Below are 14,383 nucleotides of genomic sequence, written 5' to 3'. Positions count from 1 at the left end.
TGCCATGGCCGGTGAGCAGAGCTCTAGGTCGAGAACTACTCGTAACAAGGGAGCGGCAACCAAGGCTGCGGAAAAAAAGAGAGGGCTCGCCACCACGCAGAGACCTCGAAAGATCTCTCACGGGCAGGCGATGGCTCCCAGGAGCGCCCTAGCCGCGGAGGCGAACATGCTGAGCCGGCGGAGCTGGAGTCGTTATCCCTCGGCGGCATGCCCGATCAGCTCAATAAGCACCTCAATAAGAAGAAGGAGTTCATCCAAGGCTTCATGGAGTTGCTGAAGGAGAGCCTCGACGACGTGCCCGCTGAGCTCAATCAGCAGGGGGAGTTGACCGCCGGCTTGGTGATGCTGCTGAAGAAGAGCATTGCCTCGGAGAAGAAGGCGACCGGCGAAATCCTACGACTTCAGGAGGACAAGGCGAAGCTCTACCATGAGATCGATCTGTTGAAGGAGAAGAACGCCGACTGGAGGAAGCTGCATGAGAATAGTAGTTCCTCGATGAAGATGTTGCAGGCCCTCGTCATGGAACAGAAGGAGGAGTTGGCAAAGCTCCGCATCGAGCACCCGGCTGCTGTCAAGGTAGGAAATGCGGCCGTGGAACAGATGATGAAGGCTCGCATCGAGAAATCTCGCGTCATGGACAGAATGAAGAAGATGGCGGAGGAGACGCGCAAGGAGATGGAGGTCGTGGAGGCGATGAAGAAGCAGTTACGACTCCGCGGCGAATTAGATCATTTGGGGTGATAATCTTCCTTCTTCTTTTGCTCCTGTGTTTCTTCTTTTGCTTCGGGTGTTTCGCCGCACGTGTCACGTTCTCTGCGAGGCATGAATAGAACAATGGTTTTATTAGGGAATGAATAGAACAATGCTAACAATGAGATGACTAGAAAACTAGATCATTTTTTATCGCCATATGGCACTGGGTTGCCGTGTTTCATGCTCCTCCGTCGCAGTACTACTCCAGTGGAAAACTTGAGTATACCCCACGGTTCTTTGCTCCTCCTCGATCAGGTCGTCGGCGCATTTATATGAGCAGTCAAATCACAAGGCCCCGCCTTCCAGCAGTAATGAGCCGTCAAATCACAAAGGCCCTCGCCTCTCATGAAACCGACCAAGCTAGACTGCCCCGCCCTCTAGCCTTTTAAAAATGTATACTTTTGTACACTAGTAGTATCGATGGATTGCGCCATGGAGCAAAACTTGAAATTAAAAAAAGGTGGTACATATAGAGAGCGCTCGTCGCCAAATTATGCATATAGTACTATTAAAAAGGCTAGTCACAATAATGGTGTCCAGCACAACCCACCCCTCAAATAAAACTAAGAGGGTGCATGGATACGTTTTAGTCCCATGACTAAAAGTAGTGGGACTAAAACATGCTAGCCTCACCCATGCTTGGATCCAAATACTAAAAAGGCTAAAATCAACTTAATGAGCATTTATTATCCTCCAAACCCTCCAATCCAGAACTCGCCTGTGTTAAAGGACAGGAGTTAAATGAGTAGAGAGAGGAGTAATCCACATTTTAGTAGGGGTACCCCTGACTAAAAAAATTTAGCCCCTCTTTAGTCAGTGGTGCTTGGAACTTTAGCCTCTTAAAGAGACTATTTTTAGTCAGACTAAAATAAGTCCCTTGGATCCAAGCACCCTCTAAGCATCCTGGAATTCTTTGACAAAACTAAGCACCCTGAAATTCTTTGACAACTAAACTGCTGGCTATATGATGTTGGCCATATATATATTGTACGTATATAATGTGAAGAAACAAGTGTTAGTACTATACCAACTAAAAGATGAAATGTAAGAAATACTAGTATGTACGTACTAAAGAGTTAAAGTAACGAGAATAAACATAACATAGTTCTGCTGGGGGCTCAGCACAACACACCCCTCAAATTAAATTAAGAACACCTGAAATTAAACTTTACAACTATTCCGGTAGACACTGCATTAGAACCACCATGAGCAATGACACTGCCACCTTACTCGGAGTCCTCGTCCACGTCCTCGACTTCGTCCTTGTCCCTCTTCCTCTTGGACGATACTTCTTTGCTTGAACCGCACACTTGGCTGTTTCTCTTCATCCAACCCTTGTAGATATTGAAGCAAAGGTAGCCATCCATTGCAGCATAGTGGATGTGGTCTATATCTGGTACATTCCGCTGCCATGCATGACGATGAAATGTGTATGGAGGTTTCTCCAGTTTACCGTACGAAGGATGAACCATGGCTCCTGCCAGGGTCAGCATTGAAGGCTGACGAGAGGACACCACCCGATTCTTCTGGAGGTCGAAGGGGTTGCCTACAACGAGACCTATCCGACGTAGGACATCCCTGTCGTTCTTAAAGTCTACAGTAATGAATTTCACTGTTTTGTCCTTGAGGAAGTTCTTAAAATCCTGGCACTCAACGTCGGCATGGCATATGTGGTAGACCAAGCAAACGTTATGTACGCAAACTTGGATCACAGCGGGCTTCTTCCTCTCTTCGTCCTTTAGATCCTTCTCTGGTCCCAGGACTATGGTGTACTCAACATCTAGCCCAGGTGACCCACTCATCATCTGAGTTTTCGAACATGCGTCTGAAGCGAGAAAGGCATCCTTTCACCATCGCAGAAGAACGGGTGTAGATGACGTCGAACTCATCGCCGGTGATGGTTCTAACCTTGTACTCACCGCCGATCGTGGAGATTTGGGATGCCATGGATTTGGGAGGAGGGTTAGGATTAGTTGAACTGCCGTAATGTGAATGGACGGGACGACTAGGAGCGAACCGACGTAGTATTGAAGGACGTGCGGGGACGAGTAGGAGCGAACTGCCAGCGTGCGAACGGCAGGGTAGTGGCTTTCCATTCTCCCATGATACGGGCTTCCGAGAGCCCTTGGATCTGAGATCGAACGGTTGCATGGCGTGATTCTAGACCTATGGGTGAATATCCTATCCTGGAGGGTTATTCTGCAAATTTTCAGCAACTTAGCATGCGACCGTTTGATCTCAGATCCAAGGGCTGCCAGCAGCCCGTATCATGGTCGCGCCTACCACGACCGTCGCGTCGCTCGCGCGGTTGCACCCTTGGAGATTTAACATGGTGCGTTAGGCTATCTGATGTTGGCATGTCATACATAGTCATCACTTAGTCACTCATACTACAACAAGGTTGGCTATAAGTGTATTTTTTACTCCTCTCTATCTCTTTCTTTGTAATGGAGGTGGTCAGGAATCGGGAGACTCACGCCGGTCGTAGCGCTGAAGTTAAAATGATAATGGCAAGTCAAATCACGGGGCCCCACCTGTCCAGCAGTAACTCGCTGTCAAATCACACAGCCCTACGTTTGCAGCAGCCTACTCCCTCGTCTTCTCGCGTCTCTGTCGAACCGACTAGGCGGAACTGCCCCGCTACCTACCGCGTAGGAAAAGCCCTTCCTCGACTTTTAAGTAGTATACACTATACTACTTTTGTATTCATGGATTGCGCCCGCGCCATGGAGCAAAGCGTCTAGAAAATGGCGATACACATGTACGGACTATATAGCACACCCGTCGCGTTCATGTCGCACCCCAGACGGTCGGTCGGTCTGGCACGCTGCTCTCCGAATGCAACGCGCATCATATTGTGTTTGCACACACATGTGGGACGGCAATTGAGAACCGACCATAGGCACACTCCCCGGCCCCGCAAGTCAGGTGACTTAATAGAAGAGGGAGACGAGCAATAGTACTAGAGAAGTGTTGTACTACGTTGGTGCCTGGACGATCCCTGCAAGACACGGAAGATCAGTTCGTCCATGCATGTGACCAGACTCCAGCAGACACGCCTGGATTGGCTATCGTCTACATATCATGCAGGCTATGTTGTACATGGCTGTAGTTGTGGTGAGAAATCTAAAAAAGGTTTCTTGTCATCTCGCAAAATTAGGTGTCATGTGCTTCGGATCACTACAAGGGTTAAACAGCGACAACTGAGTTGGGCTAGTCATTGGGGGCACATGCACGAACAGTGACTACTCGGCTGCCATCTAGGTGAAGCCGGCTATGTTAATTAGGACATCTATCGACGGATCCCTTTTCTACGAGCTTATCTTTAATTTGAGCTTTGTTCCTCGTCTAGTTTGTCCGTCGGGATTCATGTTGTCTCCTTTGGGCAGTGAGGTTATGATTTCTTGTCATGTGGCATTTTTTGTGTTATATGTTATAATCCAGCGCTTCAGATCAAAATGACGACAACTGCGCCTCCGGGCCACGTGCATGAGGAGGTGGTTTTGCAATGGAGAAGATCAGAAGAGGGAGGGGCGAGACGGTAGTTTTGGAATGTAGATGATGGAGAGGAGAGGTGGTGGTTTTGCAATGGAGAAGATCAGAAGAGGGAGAGGCGAGACGGTGGTTTTGGAATGGAGATGATGGAGAGGAGAGAAGGTGGTTTTGCAATGGAGAAGAGGGAGAGGAGCGTGCGGAAGCGATTTAGGATTGGACGAGAGGGCCGGCGCGCTGTGAGTGGATCAAAATCAAAATCAATTTACCCTTCAATTAAGAAAGCGACCCCACATTAACTAGTCTCCCTTTTATTCTGGGTCATAATTGACCATGATTTTCGCACATAAAATATATGTTATACGTTGCAAAAATAATATAATTTGAAAGTACATTCAGATACGAACCAAACGATACAATTGTTGGTGACATGCATTCACATTTTGCTTGTCAAATACAGTACGTGGTCAAACTTTGATCCAAAATACGCAAAACAACAAAAAGATACTTCCAAGACCAGCGCCGATCTTCCGCTCTTCTCCTCTTAAACCACCGCCGCTCCTCTCCTATTCCAATCTAAATGCAGCGCCGCTCCTCTCTTCCATTTCAAAACCACCGCCCCTCCTCTCCTGTTCCAGTCTAAAACCAGCGTCGCTCCTCTCCTGTTCTAATCCAAAACCAGCGCTACTCCTCTCCTCTTCCATTCAAAAACCACCGCCGGCGAGTGAAGGTGCTGTGGAGAAGTAGAACGATGGAGGAGTACAACCGATACGTGAGGATCGCAGACCGCGACCCTGTGAAGCTAGCTAGGATGTTGGAGATACAGTCTTGGTTTGACAACAAGGACCAACTAGCAGCGACGGTGACATCCATGGCCAAATATCTGCAACAGAGCGAAAAGGCGGCAATACTCCCGGAGGGAGTCGCGCCGGAGTACATAGAGTTGCTCCTCTGGGCCATGGAGCAAACAGATTCACTGAATCCGATCGTGAGGGAGCGGTGGTGGGAGTATCGATCCCAGATGGAGCATCCACCAGAGATTGAAGGATCGAGCATCTACAGGGTGTCGTTTGTGAGAGTGTCCTGCCAGAGCGAGCCAGTGGAGTCTTCGTCGATCGAACCCAACTGCAAGAGGAGAAAAGCAGTTGGCCGACGACACTTCCCCGCCATCGTCTCCCTCGCCATTCACATCGTCTCACGGGGCGGCTGTCTGTCGCCGAGGAATAGGAGGGGCTGCCCCCCCAGCCCAATAGGCGGACATGTTGTGAATTGTTAGGAGGAGCTTAGGGTTGTCAGTATTTGCAGGTTGCGAATTGTGTTTTGTGTTGTGTAGTTTGAGAGTACTTTCAGATACGAATGTCTTTTGAATTTCAGATTTGCAGTATTGAGCATATGAAGTATTTTATGAATTCTAGAGATCTATTTTTAGCACTTAAAAATGTAGTTTCATAGGAGTATAAAAGTGCAGACAATGTGATTCTCAGAGAAGAAACTGCAAGTTTCAATTTCAGATAAGAAACCGCAAGTTTAGTTTCAGATAAGAAACTGCAACTTTCAGAGGCAGAGCATTTATATTAACACGGCCTTTTCAAACAGGGTTTACATCATGTTGGAAGTTTTATTCATGGTCGAAAATGGAACTACCAGCCAGTTAACATCATGCTGATCAACATTCATGCATAGCACATCTTCATACGATGCACAGTCAAAATGCCCACACAATGTCGAGTGTGTGAAACACACAGAAAACGAGGGACGAAGTTTTGGCAAGTGTTGGATGTGGTTTTGGGCTGCCCCGTCTAGGCTTTCATTTTTAACATGCGCAGCCCACGACCTCGGATGGGAGGTCCATAGGCCTGTTTGTATTTTCTTAGGGCCGTCATGTATCGACCGGCCTATGGACCTCCCATCCGAGGTTTTATTTTTGGCAGCCCAATTTATGTATTTTTTTGAAGAAAACACAGAGGTCTGTTCTATTTTTCTATATAAGAATAGGAACGCCAGGTCCAACTTATGTTTCCCTTCTAACTATATTATATATATTTAAATTATTTTATATGTTATTATATATTATTTTTATTGTCATCATATATTTAACAGATACTTACATATGTAAGAAAACAATATCCCACATCTTATTAACTCATCAAAATAATTTCTTAACAAATAAAATCTTGGATTATTTTGGCACGAAAATCCTAGTGATTGTGTACAAAAGCTTGGTAAGATTTAAGGACGAATGTAATAATATCACTTATTATTTAAATATATTTATAACAAAATGCTCAGCCCCTTTTTATTTTTTGATAACATTGCTGGCCCAACCCAACATTATAATTAGAATCAACCCAGCAAAATCGTGTATTTCGAGAAAGTGCAAATGGCCTGTAATTTTTTAGGAAATAAAATAAATGGGCCACATGGACGCTACATTATTTGTTCACCCAGCCCAGCTAATGGCTGTAATTCCAAAAAAAGATCAAATTGACTGTAAATTCTATCGCGCAAAAAAAGACTGTAATTTTTGAAAAAAAATGGGTTGAATACGTACCACATTTTTGGAGGCTGAAATGTGGGCCAATAGGTCGAAGCCAACGCAAGTCATTGTCAATTTAGTCAACAAATGATTCTGACATGTTAGCCGTTGGATTTACATCCAACGACCGGCATCCATCTTCAATCTCTCGTCTTCTTCCTCCAGCGCCGCCGGGACCACCTCCCGCCTCCTGCTGCTAGTAGCTCTACTTAGCACGCTTCGCTATGAAGCGCTACTCCACCATTGGCCAAGCCATCCCTCCACCCCTCGACACCTCCTGTTCTTCTCCACCGACTGCCGAACCACACCGCACTAGAACCAGTTAACCCTCGTACACCTCTCCGTCTGCGACTCTACTCCCGCGTCTTCCCATCTCCGGCTCGTTGCTGTCCGGGGCCTCACCGTCATCCACCACCTTGGATGCGCTCGGCACGGCATGGTCAACGTGGTCAACGAACGACACCATCGGAAGTAGACTGTGCGTGGAGAGGCTGACAGCTGGGTCCATCACCGCACACAAGGAAATGCCTCCTTATTATGCGCAAAATAATAATTCCTCCACCTGACATCTGGAACCCACCAGAAGGGCCTCTATATTTCGTGAAAATAACGTGCCCCCCGCTGACATGTCGGACCCACCAACTATCTTCGCACGCAAGGAAGTGCCTCCTTATTACGCACAAAAAAATGAATATTCCCCCTGCCAGCTAGAACCCAGCATAGTGGGAGGCTGACTTGTGGGCCTACCAAGTTGACAGGGACGGAGGGCTTTGTCAACTTAGTCAATATGAACGATTCTAGCTCCTGTTACCGTACGATGTTCATCCAACGACCGTAGTGCTTCTTCAACCTCTGGTCTTCTTGATCCAGCCGCCCAAACCAGCGCCGGTCGTGCCGCGTGCTCCTGCCTCCCGTGGCCGGCTGTGATGCCGCGGAGGCCTCATCGCCCCCTACTACTCCCACCGCTGGCCAGGCCATCCCTCTACTCACCCACACCCCCTGTTATTCTACGGCCACAGCAGCCTCACACCGTAGCCGAACCACTGAACCCTCGTACTCCTTTTCGCGTGGGCATCCACTGCTGCGTCTTCCCCAGCTCCGAGTCATCCCCTTCCTAGTCCTCACCGTCATCCACCGCCGTGGTGCTCTCGGCGTGGCGTGGTCAAGGAACGACTTCCATCAGACGTGGACTGTACGTGGAGAGGCTAACAGCTGGGTCCATGGCCGCAGCAAGGAAGTGCCTCCTTATTACGCGCAAAATAATGATTCCTCCACCTGACAGCGGGGACCCACCGGACGGGCCACCGTATTTCACAAAAAAAACGTTTCCCCTGACTATTGGGACCCACCAGCCACATCTTCGCACGAAGGAAGTGCGTCCGGGCAAAAAAAAAACGATTCGCCCCCTTGACTGCTGGGACCCACCAGCTACATCTTCGCGTGCAAGGAAGTGCGTCCGGGCAAAAAAACGATTCGCCCCCCTGACTGTTGGGACCCACCAGCAACATCTTCACATGCAAGGAAGTGCCTGACAGTCAGGACCCACCTGGTTGAAGCGTATGTAGCGTTGTCATTCTGGTCGTGAACGTGTACGTACATATATACTGGTGGATGTAGAGGCGCACACGTGTCAGTAGTAGAGGCGCGTACGTGTCTTAGTAGAGGCGTGCACGTAGCATGTACACGTACGTACAGCGGTCAGGGTGCAAGAAAGAAAATATGGCCACGTATGTGTACATACGGGCGGGGTCTCGAACGCCTACTCGCGCATACGTACGGCCAGGGCTCGTGTGCATGGCTGGGTCGGAACGGAGAAACAACGTCGTCGTCGTGTTCATGGGGAGGCAACGAAATGCGTCGTGTTCATGGGGAGGCAACGGAATGCGTCATGTTCATCGGGAGGCAACGGAACGCGTGGGAGCCAACCGGCTGGGTCGGAACGGAATGTGTGGTCGTGTTCATCAGGAGGGCTTGGACGGAACAGGCGATGGAAACGAGGCCTGGCGTACCGCACAACGGAGGAAACGGACCTCCTATGTTCGGAACGGGGTCCTGTTGATCGGGAGGGGTCTGGCGTACCACAAAACAGAGGAAACTGACCTCCTACGATCGAAACGGGGGTCCTATTGATCGGGAAGGGTGTGGCGTACCGCAAAACGGACGAAGCGGACCTCCTACGGTCGAAACGGGGGTCCTGTTGATCGGGAGGGGTGTGGCATACCGCAAAACGGAGGAAACGTACTTGTGTTGGAGCGCTACAGTCGAAACGGGGTCATGTTCATCGGGACGGGTGTGGCGTACCGCAAAACGGGACTCCATGGGATACTGTTCATCTCCACCGTCGACCTCCTCCAGCCTCCACGGGCTACCGTCGACCTCCTCCAGCCTCCACGGGCTCCTGTTCATCCAGCCTCCAACGCGCGCTACTCCACCGGCTACTATTCAACCACCCCTCCACGGGCACCCCTCCACCGTCTACTGTTCATCCAGCCCTCCACACCACGGGGTCCTGTTCAACCACCCCTCCACGGGCACCCCTCCACCGTCTACTGTTCATCCAGCCCTCCAGCACACCATGGGGTCCTGTTCATCCAGAGGCAACGCCACCGCTCACTATTCATCCAACCCCCCCCCCCCCCCGCAACGCTCATTGTTCATCCCGGAGGCGGCATCGATCGGCTTCAGTTAGCAACAGTAGGGAAGGAATCGCTCGATCGGGTTCAGTTAACAGCCATCAATCGATCGCTCGGGTTCAGTAATGCGTAGCCTACAGTGCAATCCTTCGGGTTCAGTTAGAGCCCAACGCCTCGCTCGGGTTCAGTTAGAGCCAACGCCTCGCACACACGTGCGTACGTGTATGAGAGAAACGCGCATCGCTCAGCCCCCGACCTCCCACCGTAACCGGGAACTCCCCGAAATTTTCCTCCCCCTCGCTTCTACCATGGTTTTTTCCATCATGGACGGCCCAAAGAATGTCATGCAGCTACGTCTCCGGCCCGCCCAGGATGAAAAGCCCATTTTCTATCATGATTTTTTGTCATAGAAGTAGGAGCCCACCACATCTATGATGATATCGGGTTTTGTCACAATTATCATCATAGAAGTGTCATATGTATGACAGAAAAAAATTTCGTTCGGCCCAAAATGTCACGGATGTGTCTTTTTTGTAGTGCCTACTGCCGCACAGAGAGCACCTTGTTCTCGGCGTCCACCTTGGCGGCGTTCTGGCACGTGAGGCCATCCCGCTCCACAAACATCCACCTTGGCCCTGCTCGCTGCCTCCTGTTGTGTCTTCTCGCCGAGGTAGGAGAAGTACTCATGCCCCGGCACATCCACCAGCTGCTTCACGGTGGCATTGTAGATGAAGAGGACGAATTGGTCCAGCTTCTTCTGCATGCTGCTGAACACCTCCTGCTTGAACTTTTTGGTGTAGGTGAAGATCTTGTCCATGGTCAGCTGCGCCACCAGCATCCGGGTCTCACCCTCGATCAGAACTTTAGCCCTTCACCATGTTGTGCCCGTGGCTCCTACCGTACGAGTGCAACAGCGCAATCAACTCCACGTGGAGTAGGAGCTTCGCTTCGACGGTGGGCAGGGCTGGACGTACCGCTCGTGGCTCAATCGGTGTTTGACACGCTCGGTCCTGGCTTGTTAGAGAAAATGGAGGATTTGGTCTGCTAAAATTGGCCTGGAAAATTGTCGGTCCGATACGGTCTGGTCTTCAACCGGTCCGACCAAGAGGGCTGAGAAAAAATGTCACTGCCGCCGCCATTCGTTCTCAGCATGCCGACCGGCAACCCCCGGGTAAACTACCATGTCCCCAAGCTTCCCCTCCTTCTTTTCTCTCCTCCCCATGCACCATAGCCTCTCGCCACCGCTGTCGTGCATGCACCACTGATGATCTCGAGTTCTCAACTTGGCGCTGGCAGCGTTCTAGCTGTAGGTTTCGCTGCCATGGCAGCGACCATTTTAGCACAGCACACATGCAGGCCATCAACTGGGGAAAACGGTCGATTGGGTGTGAACTTCGGATCGTGCAAGAATCGCTCAGCCATGATTTCTGCGTGATATTTAATAGCCTCCGCCTATAATCACACACCATGATCCTACGCTGATGTTTTCTTTGCTGAAGCATATGTTCAGGTCCACATGCCGCCACGTGATTCTCTCTCTCCCATTGCTCTCTCCGTAACAACCTTTCCATATCGTCTACGTCTTTATCGCGAGTAAAGGATTAGCAAGGTCAGCTCAGGAGTTAGTTGGGTTACTGGCCGCACATGCCTGTGTATATCTTGTATAAATCTATACCTCTATAACTGAATATGACTGCTTTCAGTCGTGTTGGTGTCTTCACTTTCTGCACTTCTATTCAGTCGAACAGGAAATAGGAAGTACATGAGAAACATGGCTTGATCCGAAAATCACGGCACCATTTGACAACAAACTGAACGTCATGTTTTTTTCGTGGTTAATCCTCTAATTATGGCAAGGACCGAACACAAAAAAAACATGGGCTCATGAAAAAACTGCTACGAAAGGTTCATGGCTAACAACCGCGCACTTGCCGCGGCACATCACCGACCACATCGCTGGCGCTCCCGCATGTCCACCACCTCGCCACAGCACCCGCACACGCAGCCCACCTCGCCACTGCCCCAGCACGTTGACATCGGTGGTGGTTGGCCGGTCCAAATGGTGGCTCGATGAGGGACCGAACCAACCCAGACTGTGTCGCCTTGGTAGCGTCGCCGAGTTCCAGGGTGGTCACCCGGGGACGATGGTGAAGACGGCGGGCAGGACGAAGGGCAGCTTCTTGGAGCTCTACCAATACCCACGCCTTCTTCACCAGCGTTAAGTCCTCAATGCCCCAGCCGGTGATGGCCAGGTACTATGACACGTACGCGGCAATGAAGCTCGCCGTTGACTGTTTTGCCAGTTGTACCATTAGGTTTTCTTTCCTTCTTACCTAGATAGGACATATGAGTGTTGACCGATCAAAGGAAATAAATAGAACCTGTTAGTACATATAGCAAAAATGCCCGTGCGATGCAACGGACCTATCAAACTTGTTTTACGTGATCTCGATTTATGTAATCAATTAATTATGTGATCTCTGTTGTATGTTCTTTCTCTATTCCAAAATTCCACTCACGCGAGTAAGAAGTATTTCACTGTCTTATGCAAGTAGTTCAGTGCATACATATGCTACTCGTTTGTAATTGCAACCTGAACAGAGTAAAAAAATTGGTTCAGTGCATGGATGGATTGATGGGAACACACTGTCTAATGAAAAGGATAAGAATCACATTGGCATGCATAGGTGATTTGAAATTTTAAAAATATAGCATCTACATCTGCGCATCATGAGGAACAATTCCAGAGAAAAAATTGATCAAGTCAAGTGTATCTTTGGATATTTCATTATCCACTTAGGCCATATTAGTATTACTTCCCACGTGGTGCACATCATCCTGATGCATGGGTGTGCCTCGGCCCTTACATTGCAAATGTTATTATTGCAGGAAGAGCACACATTCATAAGCTAACAGTTTCACAATGCGTTCTTGCTGATAGTAATTGAACCAAATGAAACGATGGAAAAGCAGATTGATTAAGGAACTCTAGGTAATACTTCATGCCGTAAGCATTGGCTCAAAAAGTTAATTTGTAAGTAACAAAAAAAGGCCTAGAAGAATAGTTCTACCTAAATAAAGTTTACTGCTGCACATGAGCAGATCCACACGAAGTAGAGGGGAGGTGGAGTAGGCCGGTAACCAGGGGAAGGAGCAGTGAAAGTGCGTTATCTCGACTAGAGGGGGGGTGTATAGGCGATTTTTATGAAAGTCTTCAAAACGTGGAAGTTATGAAGACAAACAGTAGAGATAATCCTATCACTATGCAGCGGAAGTTAGATTACACTAGGCAAGCCATGGTCAAGTATTCAATAGAGTGAAAGCACAATGACAAGTAGCTGCAGTGTAATAAGGATGAGGTAGGAAGAAGTTATGAAGCCAAACAAATCATACAGTTACATTGTGAGGACAAAAGGTATAGCAAGCATGCACTGGCTTCACAATGAGTAACAGTAAGTAAAAGGAAGTGAATATGAAACCAGTGACTCGTTGAAGACAATGATGTGTTGGACCAGTTCCAGTTGCTGTGACAACTGTACGTCTGGTTGGAGCGGCTAGGTATTTAAACCTTAGGACACACAGTCCCGGACACCCAGTCCTGAACACGCAGCTCAGGACACCAAGTCCTCACCGTATTCTCCTTGAGCTAAGGTCACTTAGTCCTTGCCCAATCACTCTGGTAAGTCTTCAAGGTAGACTCCCAAACCTTCACAAACTTTGTTCACTGGCAATCCACAATGTCTCTTGGATGCTCTGAACGCGACGCCTAACCGTCTGGGGATGCACAGTCCTCAAGTGTAATAAGTCTTCAGATCACACAGACAACAAGACTTAAGTGATGCCCAATGTTCTCTGGCTCTGGGTGGTTAGGGCTTTTCTCCTTGCTAGGAATTTTCTCTCAAAGGCTTCGAGGTGGGTTGCTCTCAAACGACAAAAGCCGTGCACTGAAATCTGAGCAGCCAACCGTTTATGGTTGTAGGGGGTGGGCTATTTATAGCCACTTGGCAACCCGACCTGATTTGTCCGAAATGACCCTGGGTCACTAAGGAACTGACACGTGTCTCAACGGTCAGATTTCAAACTCTCATGGCAACTTTACTTGGGCTACAAGCAAAGCTGACTTGTCCGGCTCTGGACAAGATTCGCTCTCATTGTCTTCACTCGAAGACATAGGTTTTTGGTTTAGGCATCACTTCAGTCATTCTGACTGGTTCTCCTGGACCCCACTTAACAGTACGGTGGTTCCTATGACTCAACACAAAAGAAAAAGAACTACGAAAGATCTAAGTCTTCGAGCTCCATAGGCTTCATAACGTGTCTTCTTTTGTCATAGTCTTCAATGTGAATATCTTCATATACCACCTTTGGCTTCAATGTCTTCATACATTTTTAGGGGTCATCTCTGGTAGTAACACCGAATCAATGAGGGACTTCTACCTGTGTTATCCTGCAATTCTCACAAACACATTAGTCCCTCAACTAGGTTTGTCGTCAATACTCCAAAACCAACTAGGGGTGGCACTAGATGCACTTACAATCTCCCCCTTTTTGGTGATTGATGACAAACTAGTTGAAGTTTTCAACGGGGAATATAGTCTGTGAAATTGTAAAGGATAAGGAATTGTCTTCATAAGTTTCAAGGGCTCCCCCTGAAGATGTGCATATAAGTTAATTTGCTTTTGGAATGCAAATGCACATGGCAGGTTGTACTTGTGGAGATCCAATTCAGCTTATGATGACAATCCACTATGCATGTGAAAGTATATGAAGATAATGACATGCATAATGGAAAATGGACGTCTGCAGAATGAGATAAGTCGCACATGCGGAATTTATCTTCGCAAACAGGGTGGCAAACAAGTAGCAGACGACCATCGAGTTTTAGTGTTACAACTCAAAGAACCAAATGAAGCAAAAACGAGAGTTGTAAGCACGAAGCAAAATATAGCAAAACATAAAGCACCCGCCC

At 48.5% G+C, this 14,383-nt stretch overlaps 1 pseudogene; it reads right to left on the bottom strand.

Moving 5' to 3' along the window:
• Positions 1 to 12,418, bottom strand: part of LOC147991634 (flotillin-like protein 2) — a 61,992-nt pseudogene extending 49,574 nt beyond the window's left edge.
• Positions 12,419 to 14,383: the final 1,965 nt, after the last annotated feature.

The sequence above is a fragment of the Triticum urartu genome, chromosome 1A (genome assembly GCF_056163025.1).
Source record: "Triticum urartu cultivar PI428250 chromosome 1A, HENAU_Tu73, whole genome shotgun sequence".
NCBI classification, from domain to species: Eukaryota; Viridiplantae; Streptophyta; class Magnoliopsida; order Poales; family Poaceae; genus Triticum; species Triticum urartu.
This window is presented reverse-complemented; position numbering and strand designations above follow the sequence as displayed.